This window comes from Primulina eburnea, chromosome 11, assembly GCF_022965805.1.
Source record: "Primulina eburnea isolate SZY01 chromosome 11, ASM2296580v1, whole genome shotgun sequence".
NCBI classification, from domain to species: domain Eukaryota; kingdom Viridiplantae; phylum Streptophyta; class Magnoliopsida; order Lamiales; family Gesneriaceae; genus Primulina; species Primulina eburnea.
The window spans coordinates 34117936-34135379 of record NC_133111.1 but is presented as its reverse complement, the minus strand read 5'-3'; positions in this window follow the sequence as shown (position 1 = coordinate 34135379).

Here is a 17444-nt window from a genome sequence, read left to right as displayed (position 1 = left end):
TCCCAAGGAATGTGATGTCAAGACCATGGCAATGAGGGAGTCCAAGAATCTAAATCAAATTGAACTTCATGACCTGTTTTCTGATTTAAAGGCTTATGAATTTGAGCTACAAACCAGAGAAGGAGAACCATCTACCCCTGCAGTTACAACTGCTCTAGCAGCCGTCAGAACATAACCAATCAGTTCAGTCGAGAAATCTACTGATCAATTGAGCAATGATGCTATGTCTTTGTTCATCAAAAAATTTGGAAAGTTCATGAGAAAGAATCAAGGAAACTTTCAGAAGCCATACCCAAGGAACATCTCAAAATATGAATCAAATGCTTGTTACAACTGTGGCAAATCAGGTCACATTATTGCTGATTGTCCTAAACCCAAGAAGGACAGTCAGGGATCAACTGATAGAAGAAAGAAATCATATGAACACAAAAGAAGGCCCAAGGAAGATAAGAAGTCCTTCAGAAAGAAACACGAGGTACTCTTAGCTGAAGAAAATAAATCTAAATGGGCAGAAACTGACAGTCAGGAGTCAGAACCAGAAAGATCATGCAGCTCTAGTGATGATGAGGAAGTCAAGTGTTTGATGGCTAATGATGCAGAAGAAGAATCATCTAGCCAACAGATATTTGATTTCAGATCAACTGATTTCACACGAGAAGAACTCATTCTAACACTACATGATATGGTAAATGAGTATCAAAAACTTGCATCATCATTTGAAAAAAACAAAGCAAAGAAAACTGATCCCACAGACAATAAAACCAAAACTGATGAATCGGTTGATGGGTTGAGTCTAAAAAGGGAGATTGCTGAGTTAAAAGCAGAAAGAAATAAAAATCAGTCATTAATCCAGAAGTTGATGCTTGAAAACTCAAAACAGACTGAGCTCATTCAGTCTTGGAACAAGTCATCAACTGCACTGAGTGAGATGCAGAATTCACAAAAATCAGTTTCTGATAAAACTAGTTTAGAGTTCAATACTCAAGAAGAAATGTATCCAAATGATACTCAACCAAAGCCAAAAATAGACAAAGAAAAATACATTAACTTTGTCAAAGCAACAGTGGTACAAGAACAAATTGTGCCCAGTAAACTGATTGAGCAACCTACTAAGAATATGAGTAAGGCTAGAAGATATGGGATTGGTTATAGCCAAAATTTTCAACTGATTCACAAAGTCAGTCATCAAAGAGGTTTCACAAGAACTATTCGAATAGTTATTTCAATTACTATAACTGCAAGCCAGTTAAGAAGAGATATAGACTGAACAATCAGTTGAATAAATCTAAAACACATATTGTATCATCTGTACACTACACACCAAGCACACAAAAGTCGAGAAAAACCATTTGGAATACAACTACTGGAAATTCTATTAGACTAATTCAAGTGTGGGTTCCTAAGAGACTAATCAGCTCAGGACCCAAATAGATATGGGTACCAAGTTATATTGTGTATGTGATTGCAGGTAATAGGTACAAACAAGAACTCAATATGGTATTTGGACAGTGGATGTTCGCAACATATGACAGGAGATGCAAGTGTGCTATCTCAACTGATCAAATACAGTGGTCCAAATATCAGTTTCGGGGACAATTCCAAAGGTAGAACTGTGGGTAAGGGTAATCTTATCCATGGTAACTTTACTTTTAAAGATGTTCTATTAGTAGAAAACCTGAAGTATAACTTGATCAGCATCAGTCAGTTATGCGACAGTGGATTTTTAGTACAATTTGACAAAAACTCATGTTCAGTCAAAACTTCAACTGATGAAATCATACTAACTGGCAAACGTTTGGAAACACATATAAAGTCAGTTGGAATGATCAAACTTATGCACCAGTTTGTTTTACTGCTTCCAAATCATCTAAAAACTGGTTGTGGCATAAGAGACTAAACCATTTAAACTTTAAAACAATTGCCTATCTGAGTAAACATGAACTTGTAACTAGTTTGCCCAAAATAGACTTTTCAAAAGAAAAACTTTGCTCAGCATGTCAGTATGGTAAACAAGTATGATCTTCTTTTAAAAACAAGGGTTGTAAATCTTCATCACGATGCTTAGAACTGTTGCACATGGATCTCTTTGGTCCTATACCAGTCATGAGCTTAGGGGGAATGAAATACACCTTGGTAGTCGTAGATGATTTTTCAAGATTTACTTGGGTTATTTTTCTCAAATCTAAAGACCATACTACTTCACAACTGATAAAGCTCTTCAAAAAACTTTTAAATGAAAAATCAGTTGGAAATTGATCGAATCAGATCAGATCGAGGAACTGAATTCGTCAATCAAAATCTTTCAAATTTTCTAGAGAATGCTGGAATTAAGCATGAGCTCTCAGCAGCCAGAACTCCTCAGCAAAATGGTGTAGCTGGGAGAAGAAATCGGACCCTTAAAGAAGCTGCTAGAACAATGCTTGCTGATTCTGGTATTTTTCTCAAAGGTTTTGGGCAGAGGCAATAAACACTGTGTGTTTTACTCAGAACAGATCAATGATTAATAAGAATCATATGAAAACACCATATGAGATCTGGCATGGAAGAAAAAGTATAATTACTTATTTCAAAATATTCGGCTGTAGATGTTTTATCCTTGATAATGGTAAAAATTATTTAAAAGCGTTTGATGCTAAATCTGCAGAGGGAATATTTCTTGGATACTCATCAGTTAGTATAGCTTATAGAGTCTTCAACGAGAAAACCCTAAATGTTGAAGAATCAGCTCATGTTGATTTCGATGAAACTGAACTAACTGATAAGCCAACTGATCAAGTTGAGCTAGTTGATCGATTTACAGATATCAGTTTGGAAGATGATGACAAAAATGAATGTCGTAATAATCAAAACATATTTCAAACACCTGAACCAGAAGTACTGGATCAATCAGATGCACAGGAAGTCGTTAGTGATGATCAGTTGATAGAGCATAATGATAACACTCAAATACCAATTGACGAAGCACCAACTGAGACTGAAAATTATGTTCAGTTACCAACTGAAGGAATTGCTGAGACAACAAATACTGAGTACAGATGGAAAAAATCACATCCACTTGAACTGGTAATAGGAAATCCATCAGATCCAGTAAGAACTCGAAATCAAATTCTAAACTTATTTATCCATTCAGCCTTTGTTTCACAACTAGAACCGAAGAAAACTGATGAAGCTCTTGCTGATCCTAACTGGGTAAATGCAATGCAAGAAGAGCTAAATCAGTTTACTCATAACAATGTCTGGAACTTAGTTCCAAGACCGATTTCAAAAACTGTCATAGGTACAAAATGGGTTTTCAGGAACAAACTGAACGAAGATGGTTCAGTTGGACGCAATAAAGCAAGACTAGTAGCACAAGGATATAGGTAAGAAAAATGAATTGATTATGATGAAACATATGCACCAGTTGCAAGACTGGAAGCTATTAGAATATTCCTTGCATATGCTTCATTCAAGAACTTCAAAGTCTATCAAATGGATGTCAAAAGTGCATTCTTGAACGGTCAACTGCAAGAGGAAGTATATGTTGAACAACCCCCAGGTTTTTTAAATCACAATTTTCCTGATCATGTATATCATTTGAACAAAGCTTTATATGGTTTTAAACAAGCTCCCAGAGCTTGGTACGAAACTCTTTCATAATTTCTAACTGATCATAATTTTTCTGTTGGATCAGTTGATAAGACCTTGTTCAAATTTTCCAAGAATAATCAAATTTTACTTGTTCAAATTTATGTTGACGATATCATCTTTGGGTCAACTAAACTCAAATTATGTGAGAAATTTGCTAAGTGGATGCAGGAAAAATTCGAAATGAGCATGATGGATGAACTGACATTCTTTCTTGGACTGCAAGTGAAGCAACTGGAGACTGGTACATTCATCAGTCAGACTAAATATACAAAGGAGCTGCTGAAGAAATTTGGCATGGAGTCATGTTCAGCTGCAAATACTCCCATTAGCTCATCAATAAAATTGGACACTGATCAAGGGGGAATATCAGTTGAGGCGACATTATATCGAGGCTTAATAGGTTCATTGTTGTACCTAACTGCCAGTCGTCCTGATATTGTATTTGTTGTTTGTATGTGTGCTAGATTTCAAGCAAATCCTAAGCAATCACACTTCTCAGCTGCTAAAAGAATTTTAAAATATCTTAAGGGTACACAAAATGTTGGGTTATGGTATTCTAAAGACTCATCTTTCAATTTAGTTGGCTATTCAGATGCAGATTATGCAGGATGTAAACTTGAACGAAAAAGTACAAGTGGTTCATGTCAGTTTCTTTGAGACAGGCTGATCTCCTGGTTCAGCAAAAAGCAGACATCCATAGCTACCTCAACAACTGAAGCAGAATATCTTGCTGCTGGTAGTTGTTGTGCTCAACTGATCTGGATCCAGCAACAACTGAGAGATTGTGGAGTAATTACAAATGAATCACCCATATTTTGTGACAATACGAGTACAATTGCCATAACTTATAATCCAGTTCTTCACTCAAGGACCAAGCATATAGATGTCAGGCATCACTTCATTAGAGATCATGCTTTGAAGAAGGACATTAGACTGGAGTATATCTCAACTGAGCAACAAGCATCTAACATCTTCACCAAACCATTACCCGAGACTAAGTTTTCTTACTTTCGCAATATTCTTGGTTTAATTGATTTGTCTTAAAATTATTACTAATGTTACTTTACTAATAGAATTATCTGCAGAAAATAAGAACACAACAAATTGAAAATAATACTTTATTAAGAATACCATTGATCCCAGTTTACAGAAGATATCATAGAACCAACTGAATTCTGCCACTCTCTAATCCAATTATTCAACTCATAAATTTGGATTCTAGAAAATAACCTAGTTGTAGAAATCTTCTCAACCACATGCCATTCCTTCCATAACATTAATTCTAACAGACATTTGTCATCAATCAGATCTGTAACATGCCTAACTTCAAAACGATCAATGAATTTTCCTGCTGTTGCTGCTTGAGCACGAATAGGAACAACACCACTACTACTTACCCTCTGCAAATCATGAATCTTGAACCACGTGGACATCACTTTCATCAAGACATATTCTTCCATTGTCTTCTTCAATTCTTCTAAATAAGGACATTAACTGGAATATGCGAACTACTGCATGCATCAGAGTTACTTGAATCGGACATATTGAACTGTTATTGTCTCACATTTTATCTCTCTCGTCTTATTTATAGACATGTGACATTATATGTTGAAGAAACCAAAGAGTCTCAAGTCAACCGAAGCGATTTTCCTATTTTACCCAGGCTTTTATTTTATCAGTTGTTAATTATCAACTGATATCAGTTTATCATCTATTACTTAATGCTTAACTGACTTCAGTTCATAGTCAACTTACATAAGTTAGTATTTCATAAGTTTAAATTCGAAATTCATATATAACAACTGATGAAAATTATCATTTGCAGGGAAGAGAAAAACAAGATTAAGCTTAGATAAATATTTCATTCAACTATACAAATTTGCACGAATTACATCATCATATTTTTCCTCTACATCAATTATCCACATCTTCAACCAAGTGTATAAAGCAGAGGTAGATGTCTTAAGAAAGCTATGAGAAACAGCTATGCGATTGAGAATGTCCAGCTCCCTCCGAAGCATTAACTGATATGTATGACCCTCCTTAAAGACATCCACCCACACAGCTATGTTCAAGTGCTCCAGCACTTCTCTCAACTCTGCCATCAATGCTGGAGTAGTAGCCTCTCTAGTATTATACAAGAACTCAAGCTTCTGTAGTTTTTCCCAGTAGTGAAGACTGTCATAGAAGACTTCATCTTCTATGACAGCCTTCCTAGCCTCCAAAGAAAATGGGGAAGCACTCGAGCTACTCGCATCTGTCATTTTTATTTATCTTAAAAATTTTCACCAATATGACTGGAACTAACCACGTTACTTCTATTTATAGCCAAATATCATGGAAGCTGAAGGGCCGTCAACGGTTCAGCAAACGATAATCTTTCTGAAATTTAAATTTATTCGCTTTAATTATTTTATGCACCGATTAAGGGGGAATATCAGTTTTTAAGAGGTTAACTGAGAAGAAAACTGTTTTGTAAATTCTCAACTGAAATGAATCAGTTTCCCAACTGATTGTTCAGCTGGATATTTTACAAATCTTCTCACATAAGTTAACAAATTAAAAACTTATTATATTCCAAATCAACTGATGTGATTGCAATTTCGTAACGTGGCCTATTTTAAACCGTTCATTTCTTGCACACACGCTTACAGCACACGTACACACATTTTTACTCAAATTTTTAATGGACTGACACGTGTCCAGAATTTAAACAGTCACAAACATATAAATGATTCCCCGCTTCGATTCAGTTTTCTTTCTTACGCGTACATCATCTCTCAAAACAAACTCATACACTCAAAACTTATACTTCGCAAAATTTCTGGTTTCCTTACTCTCAGCAATGGCGAATCAAATCCCAGCTCACATGATGAACGCTACAGCTATTGACTTTGACTCAGTTTTATCAGTTCAAGAAGCTAATGTCAAGAACGCCTTTCTGAAGATTGAATCTGCAAGTCTCGGGATGTTTTTGGGCAGAGCCTCGCAGGAAATTTATCCAAAAGAACTCCAAGATTTCTACTCAAATGGATATATCAATCCTAATGGAAGCATTATTTCCTCTGTCAATGATTAGTTGGTAACCATTTCTGAAGATTCTTTAGGCGAAATCTTTTCATTACCTTCTGATGGATTAGTACAACTTACTGATGTTAAAGCATCAGATATTGAAGAAATGCAAACTGCACTCTCTGCTGATGGACGGAAAATTAAAGTTTCCGATCCTAAGAAGGAACTGAAGCATGAGGTTCAGTTGATGGCTGATATCGTAGCCAAAGGGCTATTGGCCAAGGCAGGATCATTTGCTGCCCTTACTTTGGAAAATTTCAAGCTATCACAGTTATTATGACTGAAAGAAAATTCAATTGGAAGCAACTCATTTTCATTATCTTGAAAAATATGTTCTCCTCCACCAAGCAATCTAAAGGATTTGCAGTGCCGCTAAGCTATTTGATGAAAGTCAAAGGATTGGTGGCTGATGATTCCGAGCGACTATCCAAATTCAAAATTTTTAATGGGAAGAATGTTCTGCCACCCAAAACCAAAATCGATCTCTCTTGATCAGTTTGTGAAGATCAAGAAGGAGATTGGGGCGCAACAGGATGCTCCCAAAGCAGTTAAACAGGCCAAAACATTGGCTCAACTGAAGACAGTTAAAAGAAAATTGATTATCAGTGAATCTGATTCCGAGAAGACGCCCTCTCCAAAAATTGCAAAGAAACCAAGAACACAAAGGACAAAAATACCAGCCACAGCAGAATCTCTGAAAGGCTGACATCCTCGAATGCCCAATAGCCTATCGAACAGTTCTCCTAAAGTTCATCCCACCAGAAATCTCAACTGATGCAACAAAAGAAACAGTTAGGAACAAAGCTCCTTTAATACATATCAATCGTCCTACTGTTCTCGCACCTGCCAGAACCAAAGGAATAAAGACTACAGAAATGTTGGATACCACTCCCACTGGATTGGAAATTCCTCATATCCTCAGTACTGGAAAAGGCAAGGGCAAATTAGTGGAAGAGCCCGGGCCATCCAATTCTATTCAAACTCATATTGACCTTGTTTGGGAACATGTTAATAATTTTGCAGCATCAAAACTTAAATCCTATAATGCCTGGAATGCCTACAAAACTCAAATTTTTGCTAAGCAACTGAAAAAGAAATCCCAGCTGAACAAATTTATCAAACTGGAAGCAATCGTCCTCAAAGTGGTCAAAGCCGCCACAATTGTTCAGACTTTGGAGAGAAAAACCTATTTTTTTGACCAAATTCGAGCTAAGAAGCTATCTCAACTGCTTGAAGAATTTAAGGCCAACTACATTCCCACCAATCCAACTGCTTACAATGATCGAGCTGTGATCACTCAGCTAGATACAGATCTTACCAGCCTGCAAGCTCAGATCAAAATGTGGGAAATAGATCAAGAGTTAGTTTCTTCCTGATGAAGCCTCTGAAGAAGAAGGAGAAGAACCCTCCTCTCAGCAGAAAGAGCCACTCTCAGAACAAACTATCGTTACAACTGAAGAAACAGTTCAGGATGTGCCACAATCATCTGCTGTGGAACATCAGCTGTACTCTGAAGCTGAGTTGAATTTTGCCAACATCGATGAAATTATTCAAGCAGTGGTGACAGAATCTATTCCTGAAGAAGTTGATCATTCAACTGATCAAATTACTCAAGAGGTTCCTATCTCAACAGAAACATCAGCTCAGCCTGCTGATTCTGAACAAAAGGAGCAAAAAATGGTGCCTCATCAATCACCAAATCAACAGACTGCTGAGAATATGGAAGCTTTGCTAATTTCTCCAACTAATGAACCAACACGAATGACAGAGGACTATCAAACAAATGAACCAGTTCATGACTCTCTTACTGCAGATCTGATTCAGCAAGAAAGGCCAATTTCTGATCAACATCAACCCTCATCTCATCCAGTCCAAGACACAGTGACTGAAACAGATGTTCCAGAACAAACACTATCTGATAGGACCATGGTTGTCTTTGATCAAATCTCACATGAACAAAGAACATCTGATCAGTCACCTCCTCTTCCATCCACAGATATGGATCTTGTCCTTGAGGAAATACAGAATATTCAGCTAAATATGCAGCAGATGCTTACCGAAATCAAGAAAATTCAATCCACACAATTTTCTCATACTGTCAAATTGGATTCCTCGATTGAATTTAATAAAGCAAAAATGAAAGCCATCCAAGCCAACATGGAGTCTCTTACCCAAACTGTGGATGAGATGAAAAATAACAGAGGTCTAGCTCAAAGTCTATTTACAACATAAGATGTAATCAGAAAACAAGTTGAGCGATTGGAAACTTCTGTTTCTAATAAAATGGAACTGCTGCAGACCTCCTTACAAATTGCTGTCTCAAGTATCTCCTCAGATGTCAAAATTCTTTCCACTGACGTTCGAAGATTATCTATGAAGATGGATGAGTTTGACAAAAATGGGGAAGAAATCAAAGAGCATCCTCAGAAACAGCAGAAGAAACCATCTTGATAAAAAGCAGTTCATTAGATTATTAGATTCAGCTGTTATTAATTCAAGACTTCTATCAGTTCAAGAAATTCAATCTGTTAGGATCGATTAGGGGGAGCACCGTTGAGCTACAATAGCTCGGTTCTTGAAATATTGAACACCGATGAATTAAATCGAGTTTGGTGTTCAAACCAAGCGGATAATACTCGAAATAATCCTTCGTAGAAACCGATTAAATCTTTTTTAAGGCATTTAAATATATGCAAGTTGAATGAGTAAAAGTATTTCAGTTGAAGCATTTTATCAAACACTTGGTATGCAATATTTTGGTATTTGAAGAACACATAAAATGCTTCAACCATGCATATTTAAAACTATGAAATTGATAAGTAAATGCAATAAACAAATAGACACGAATTTATTTATGGATGTTCGGAGATTTCAACACTCCTACGTCACCCCTTCTTCCCCTTGGGAAGGATTCACTAGAAGACTTTGATTCAACACCTTGTAAAAACCCATTTATCTAGGACTTACTCCACTGCCTAAACTAAACTCCTAGCACTCAAGATTGTAGGCAGCACCTCACAATCAGCATATTGTTTAATGTCTCATATGCAAAGACAACATATACAAGTTTTACGTCTTTGTGCAAGACTCACTCAACTAATCTGTGAACTTCAACTCTCTCGTATATGTGTGAGTGATCGTGTGTGAGGAATATATCAGTTACAGTGTACATCTCAAATGTATCCTCACACAAGGGCTTGTGCTCTCAACTAGCTAATATATTCATGCTAACTGCCCATGCTTTGAATCCACTTCAAAAGCTCTTGTTTGATCTTCAATATGTTGTATTTATAGGCTCCAACACTGATATATATGTTAGACACAAGAATATGACCGTTGGAAAGTTTCTGTACTGTTTCTGGAATTGCAACGGTCAAATTCGTCTTGCTGAACATTTTCTCGACTGGTCAACTCTGGTCAACTGGTCAACTCTGGTCAACTCAACTGGTCGTTCAGTTCAACTGGTCATCAGCTAGTTCAGTTCAGTTGGTCAGCAGCTGGTTCAGTTTCAGTTCAGCTGGTGTGCTGAAATCAGCCTAGCTGATTTCAGTTTGTGCAGAACCAGTAGCTTCATCGTCATTTTTCAGCATCGTAAGCTTCGATTCAGACTTTGACTTCTGAGAATGATTTGTAGATTTTTGTCTTATCTTTCCAACGCATGCTGAATCGCTTCGTTTCAATAACCGAGATGAGAGATATGACCAAAATAACGCAGCTGCTCAAACCTAACTGATTGCTGTTTTCGTGTGATTAGTTCGATAATTGAGAGATCAGTTAGACCATGATAACATCCGATTTTTCCCAACTAACGTGCAATACGATTTTTTCCAAATTGAGTTTTCTAATCAGTCCATTTGGCGAATTGTCATTTCAATCATCCAGCTGGGAGATATCATCAAAGCACCGAAGCTCGCCAGAAATTCAGTGTGTGCAAAATTCAGTTTCAACTTGCTTCTTGTGTTTGCAACTTCACACTTGAGTAAATATGTCAGAAACACAATAACAAGTTTTGTTAATATCAAAATCAAGATTGCGAACTTGAAAAGTTCCAAGACAATCTCTTATTTTATCTACAATGAGTTCAGACGTTCAGTTATTATTTACTAAGTTTTGTCAAACACCATAAAGGGAGAAATTGTTGGAAACTAAATTATGGAGTTTGACAAAATATGAACCAACTGAAAATACGAACCAACTGATCAAGCAAACTGAAATCAGCAACTGAATCTACGCAACTGAAAATTTAGTTGTTCTCCTCATCAGCAACTGATCGAAGTGAACTGGACTTAACAACTGAAATCAGCTGAACAGCTGGAAACTGATCAGTTGATACATTCATACTTTAACTAAACATGTCTCGGGAAAGAACATTCAACCGACAAAGAGACATAGAAGATTGCAACGTCGGACTTCAATCAATACAGCTTGGAACAACACATTTCGGCTGAAGCAGTAAAAACACCGCATTACAATAAATGAAGCAAACAAAGCCCAAGAAATAATGAAGTAGCAATCAACGAATACAAAGATTCAAAAAATATCTCAAGTTACCGATGGAAGACAAGATTATAAATATGACAGAAGAACAGCTGAAGAACACAACCGAATTACTCTATTCAAAGCTTGCTGTTACTCTGCCAAAAATCATAGCTCACTCTTACTTGATGTATCCGTAGAAGTCAAGGATACAATCTGAGCTCACTAGCACTTTGTAAAAATTTGATAAGTTCGATAGTGCTAAGATCAGTTACGTACTGAGAACACTTTTGTAATACTAAGAGTTTCAGTATTGGCAGTGATAAGTCCAAACTGAAGTGGGTCAGTACAAATCTTGTATTCGATCAAAGTCTTTTAGTGGAAATTCTATCCTTGGGATAGAAGAGGTGACGTAGGAGTAATTGAAATTTCCGAACATCCAGAAAAAACCCTTGCGTATTTTATTTCAGTGTTGTATTCTATCTTTCAGTCAGTTAGCTTCCGCAACTATTTCAGTTTAACTGATTTTCATTGGCCACCAAGATTTCGAGAATCAGTTTGTCACCAAACTGAACTCAAAATTCGAAAAGATCAGTTTTATATTGTGAGTGTTTATTCAAACCCCCCCTTCTAAACACTCTTGTTACGTTAATCGATCCTATCAAGTGGTATCAGAGCCGGTGAATCTTGTTCTTGAATAATTTTGATTTATAAACTTGCTAGCATGACTTCATTCAACAAAATTCCTATGTTCTCCAGAGAAGAATTTGATGATTTGAAAATCAGAATGCATGCTCATTTAGCTGCACAAGATGATGACATGTGGTATGTCATAACTGATGGACCCATGAAGATTATGAAAACAAACACAGCAGTTGCCATAACAGAAGGGGCACCACAAAGAATAGAAAAGCCCAGAGATGAATGGACAACTAAAGATAAAAGAAAAGCAAATCTTGATAATGTGGCTAAAGACATTTTGAACAAAACGCTGGACAAAGTAACCTTCAGCAAAATAAAGATGTGTAAGACAGCCAAAGAAATTTGGGAAAAGCTGATCCAACTGTGTGAAGGAAATGATCAAACCAAAGAGAATAAACACTCTGTTGCTGTTCAAAGGTTTGATAACATCAAAATGAAAGCAGGAGAATCAATACACGAGTATGATGAAAGAGTAAGCAGTATCGTCAATGAGTTAAATGTACTTGGAAAAGTGTATACCAACAAAGAGATAGCACTAAAAATAATGAGAGGTCTTCCCAAGGAATGTGATGTCAAGACCATGGCAATGAGGGAGTCCAAGAATCTAAATCAAATTGAACTTCATGACCTGTTTTCTGATTTAAAGGCTTATGAATTTGAGCTACAAACCAGAGAAGGAGAACCATCTACCCCTGCAGTTACAACTGCTCTAGCAGCCGTCAGAACATAACCAATCAGTTCAGTCGAGAAATCTACTGATCAGTTGAGCAATGATGCTATGTCTTTGTTCATCAAAAAATTTGGAAAGTTCATGAGAAAGAATCAAGGAAACTTTCAGAAGCCATACCCAAGGAACATCTCAAAATATGAATCAAATGCTTGTTACAACTGTGGCAAATCAGGTCACATTATTGCTGATTGTCCTAAACCCAAGAAGGACAGTCAGGGATCAACTGATAGAAGAAAGAAATCATATGAACACAAAAGAAGGCCCAAGGAAGATAAGAAGTCCTTCAGAAAGAAACACGAGGTACTCTTAGCTGAAGAAAATAAATCTAAATGGGCAGAAACTGACAGTCAGGAGTCAGAACCAGAAAGATCATGCAGCTCTAGTGATGATGAGGAAGTCCAGTGTTTGATGGCTAATGATGCAGAAGAAGAATCATCTAGCCAACAGATATTTGATTTCAGATCAACTGATTTCACACGAGAAGAACTCATTCTAACACTACATGATATGGTAAATGAGTATCAAAAACTTGCATCATCATTTGAAAAAAACAAAGCAAAGAAAACTGATCCCACAGACAATAAAACCAAAACTGATGAATCGGTTGATGGGTTGAGTCTAAAAAGGGGGATTGCTGAGTTAAAAGCAGAAAGAAATAAAAATCAGTCATTAATCCAGAAGTTGATGCTTGAAAACTCAAAACAGACTGAGCTCAATCAGTCTTGGAACAAGTCATCAACTGCACTGAGTGAGATGCAAAATTCACAAAAATCAGTTTCCGATAAAACTAGTTTAGAGTTCAATACTCAAGAAGAAATGTATCCAAATGATACTCAACCAAAGCCAAAAATAGACAAAGAAAAATACATTAACTTTGTCAAAGCAACAGTGGTACAAGAACAAATTGTGCCCAGTAAACTGATTGAGCAACCTACTAAGAATATGAGTAAGGCTAGAAGATATGGGATTGGTTATAGCCAAAATTTTCAACTGATTCACAAAGTCAGTCATCAAAGAGGTTTCACAAGAACTATTCGAATAGTTATTTCAATTACTATAACTGCAAGCCAGTTAAGAAGAGATATAGACTGAACAATCAGTTGAATAAAGCTAAAACACATATTGTATCATCTGTACACTACACACCAAGCACACAAAAGCCGAGAAAAACCATTTGGAATACAACTACTGGAAATTCTATTAGACTAATTCAAGTGTGGGTTCCTAAGGGACTAATCAGCTCAGGACCCAAATAGATATGGGTACCAAGTTATATTGTGTATGTGATTGCAGGTAATAGGTACAAACAAGAACTCAATATGGTATTTGGACAGTGGATGTTCGCAACATATGACAGGAGATGCAAGTGTGCTATCTCAACTGATCAAATACAGTGGTCCAAATATCAGTTTCGGGGACAATTCCAAAGGTAGAACTGTGGGTAAGGGTAAGCTTATCCATGGTAACTTTACTTTTAAAGATGTTCTATTAGTAGAAAACCTGAAGTATAACTTGATCAGCATCAGTCAGTTATGCGACAGTGGATTTTTAGTACAATTTGACAAAAACTCATGTTCAGTCAAAACTTCAACTGATGAAATCATACTAACTGGCAAACGTTTGGAAACACATATAAAGTCAGTTGGAATGATCAAACTTATGCACCAGTTTGTTTTACTGCTTCCAAATCATCTAAAAACTGGTTGTGGCATAAGAGACTAAACCATTTAAACTTTAAAACAATTGCCTATCTGAGTAAACATGAACTTGTAACTAGTTTGCCCAAAATAGACTTTTCAGAAGAAAAACTTTGCTCAGCATGTCAGTATGGTAAACAAGTATGATCTTCTTTTAAAAACAAGGGTTGTAAATCTTCATCACGATGCTTAGAACTGTTGCACATGGATCTCTTTGGTCCTATACCAGTCATGAGCTTAGGGGGAATGAAATACACCTTGGTAGTCGTAGATGATTTTTCAAGATTTACTTGGGTTATTTTTCTCAAATCTAAAGACCATACTACTTCACAACTGATAAAGCTCTTCAAAAAACTTTTAAATGAAAAATCAGTTGGAAATTGATCGAATCAGATCAGATCGAGGAAATGAATTCGTCAATCAAAATCTTTCAAATTTTCTAGATAATGCTGGAATTAAGCATGAGCTCTCAGCAGCCAGAACTCCTCAGCAAAATGGTGTAGCTGGGAGAAGAAATCGGACCCTTAAAGAAGCTGCTAGAACAATGCTTGCTGATTCTGGTATTTTTCTCAAAGGTTTTGGGCAGAGGCAATAAACACTGCGTGTTTTACTCAGAACAGATCAATGATTAATAAGAATCATATGAAAACACCATATGAGATCTGGCATGGAAGAAAAAGTATAATTACTTATTTCAAAATATTCGGCTGTAGATGTTTTATCCTTGATAATGGTAAAAATTATTTAAAAGCGTTTGATGCTAAATCTGCAGAGGGAATATTTCTTGGATACTCATCAGTTAGTATAGCTTATAGAGTCTTCAACGAGAAAACCCTAAATGTTGAAGAATCAGCTCATGTTGATTTCGATGAAACTGAACTAACTGATAAGCCAACTGATCAAGTTGAGCTAGTTGATCGATTTACAGATATCAGTTTGGAAGATGATGACAAAAATGAATGTCGTAATAATCAAAACATATTTCAAACACCTGAACTAGAAGTACTGGATCAATCAGATGCACAGGAAGTCGTTAGTGATGATCAGTTGATAGAGCATAATGATAACACTCAAATACCAATTGACGAAGCACCAACTGAGACTGAAAATTATGTTCAGTTACCAACTGAAGGAATTGCTGAGACAACAAATACTGAGTACAGATGGAAAAAATCACATCCACTTGAACTGGTAATAGGAAATCCATCAGATCCAGTAAGAACTCGAAATCAAATTCTAAACTTATTTATCCATTCAGCCTTTGTTTCACAACTAGAACCGAAGAAAACTGATGAAGCTCTTGCTGATCCTAACTGGGTAAATGCAATGCAAGAAGAGCTAAATCAGTTTACTCATAACAATGTCTGGAACTTAGTTCCAAGACCGATTTCAAAAACTGTCATAGGTACAAAATGGGTTTTCAGGAACAAACTGAACGAAGATGGTTCAGTTGGACGCAATAAAGCAAGACTAGTAGCACAAGGATATAGGTAAGAAAAATGAATTGATTATGATGAAACATATGCACCAGTTGCAAGATTGGAAGCTATTAGAATATTCCTTGCATATGCTTCATTCAAGAACTTCAAAGTCTATCAAATGGATGTCAAAAGTGCATTCTTGAACGGTCAACTGCAAGAGGAAGTATATGTTGAACAACCCCCAGGTTTTTTAAATCACAATTTTCCTGATCATGTATATCATTTGAACAAAGCTTTATATGGTTTTAAACAAGCTCCCAGAGCTTGGTACGAAACTCTTTCAAAATTTCTAGCTGATCATAATTTTTCTGTTGGATCAGTTGATAAGACCTTGTTCAAATTTTCCAAGAATAATCAAATTTTACTTGTTCAAATTTATGTTGACGATATCATCTTTGGGTCAACTAAACTCAAATTATGTGAGAAATTTGCTAAGTGGATGCAGGAAAAATTCGAAATGAGCATGATGGATGAACTGACATTCTTTCTTGGACTGCAAGTGAAGCAACTGGAGACTGGTACATTCATCAGTCAGACTAAATATACAAAGGAGCTGCTGAAGAAATTTGGCATGGAGTCATGTTCAGCTGCAAATACTCCCATTAGCTCATCAATAAAATTGGACACTGATCAAGGGGGAATATCAGTTGAGGCGACATTATATCGAGGCTTAATAGGTTCATTGTTGTACCTAACTGCCAGTCGTCCTGATATTGTATTTGTTGTTTGTATGTGTGCTAGATTTCAAGCAAATCCTAAGCAATCACACTTCTCAGCTGCTAAAAGAATTTTAAAATATCTTAAGGGTACACAAAATGTTGGGTTATGGTATTCTAAAGACTCATCTTTCAATTTAGTTGGCTATTCAGATGCAGATTATGCAGGATGTAAACTTGAACGAAAAAGTACAAGTGGTTCATGTCAGTTTCTTTGAGACAGACTGATCTCCTGGTTCAGCAAAAAGCAGACATCCATAGCTACCTCAACAACTGAAGCAGAATATCTTGCTGATGGTAGTTGTTGTGCTCAACTGATCTGGATCCAGCAACAACTGAGAGATTGTGGAGTAATTACAAATGAATCACCCATATTTTGTGACAATACGAGTACAATTGCCATAACTTATAATCCAGTTCTTCACTCAAGGACCAAGCATATAGATGTCAGGCATCACTTCATTAGAGATCATGCTTTGAAGAAGGACATTAGACTGGAGTATATCTCAACTGAGCAACAATCATCTGACATCTTCACCAAACCATTACCCGAGACTAAGTTTTCTTACTTTCGCAATATTCTTGGTTTAATTGATTTGTCTTAAAATTATTACTAATGTTACTTTACTAATAGAATTATCTGCAGAAAATAAGAACACAACAAATTGAAAATAATACTTTATTAAGAATACCATTGATCCCAGTTTACAGAAGATATCATAGAACCAACTGAATTCTGCCACTCTCTAATCCAATTATTCAACTCATAAATTTGGATTCTAGAAAATAACCTAGTTGTAGAAATCTTCTCAACCACATGCCATTCCTTCCATAACATTAATTCTAACAGACATTTGTCATCAATCAGATCTGTAACATGCCTAACTTCAAAACGATCAATGTATTTTCCTGCTGTTGCTGCTTGAGCACGAATAGGAAC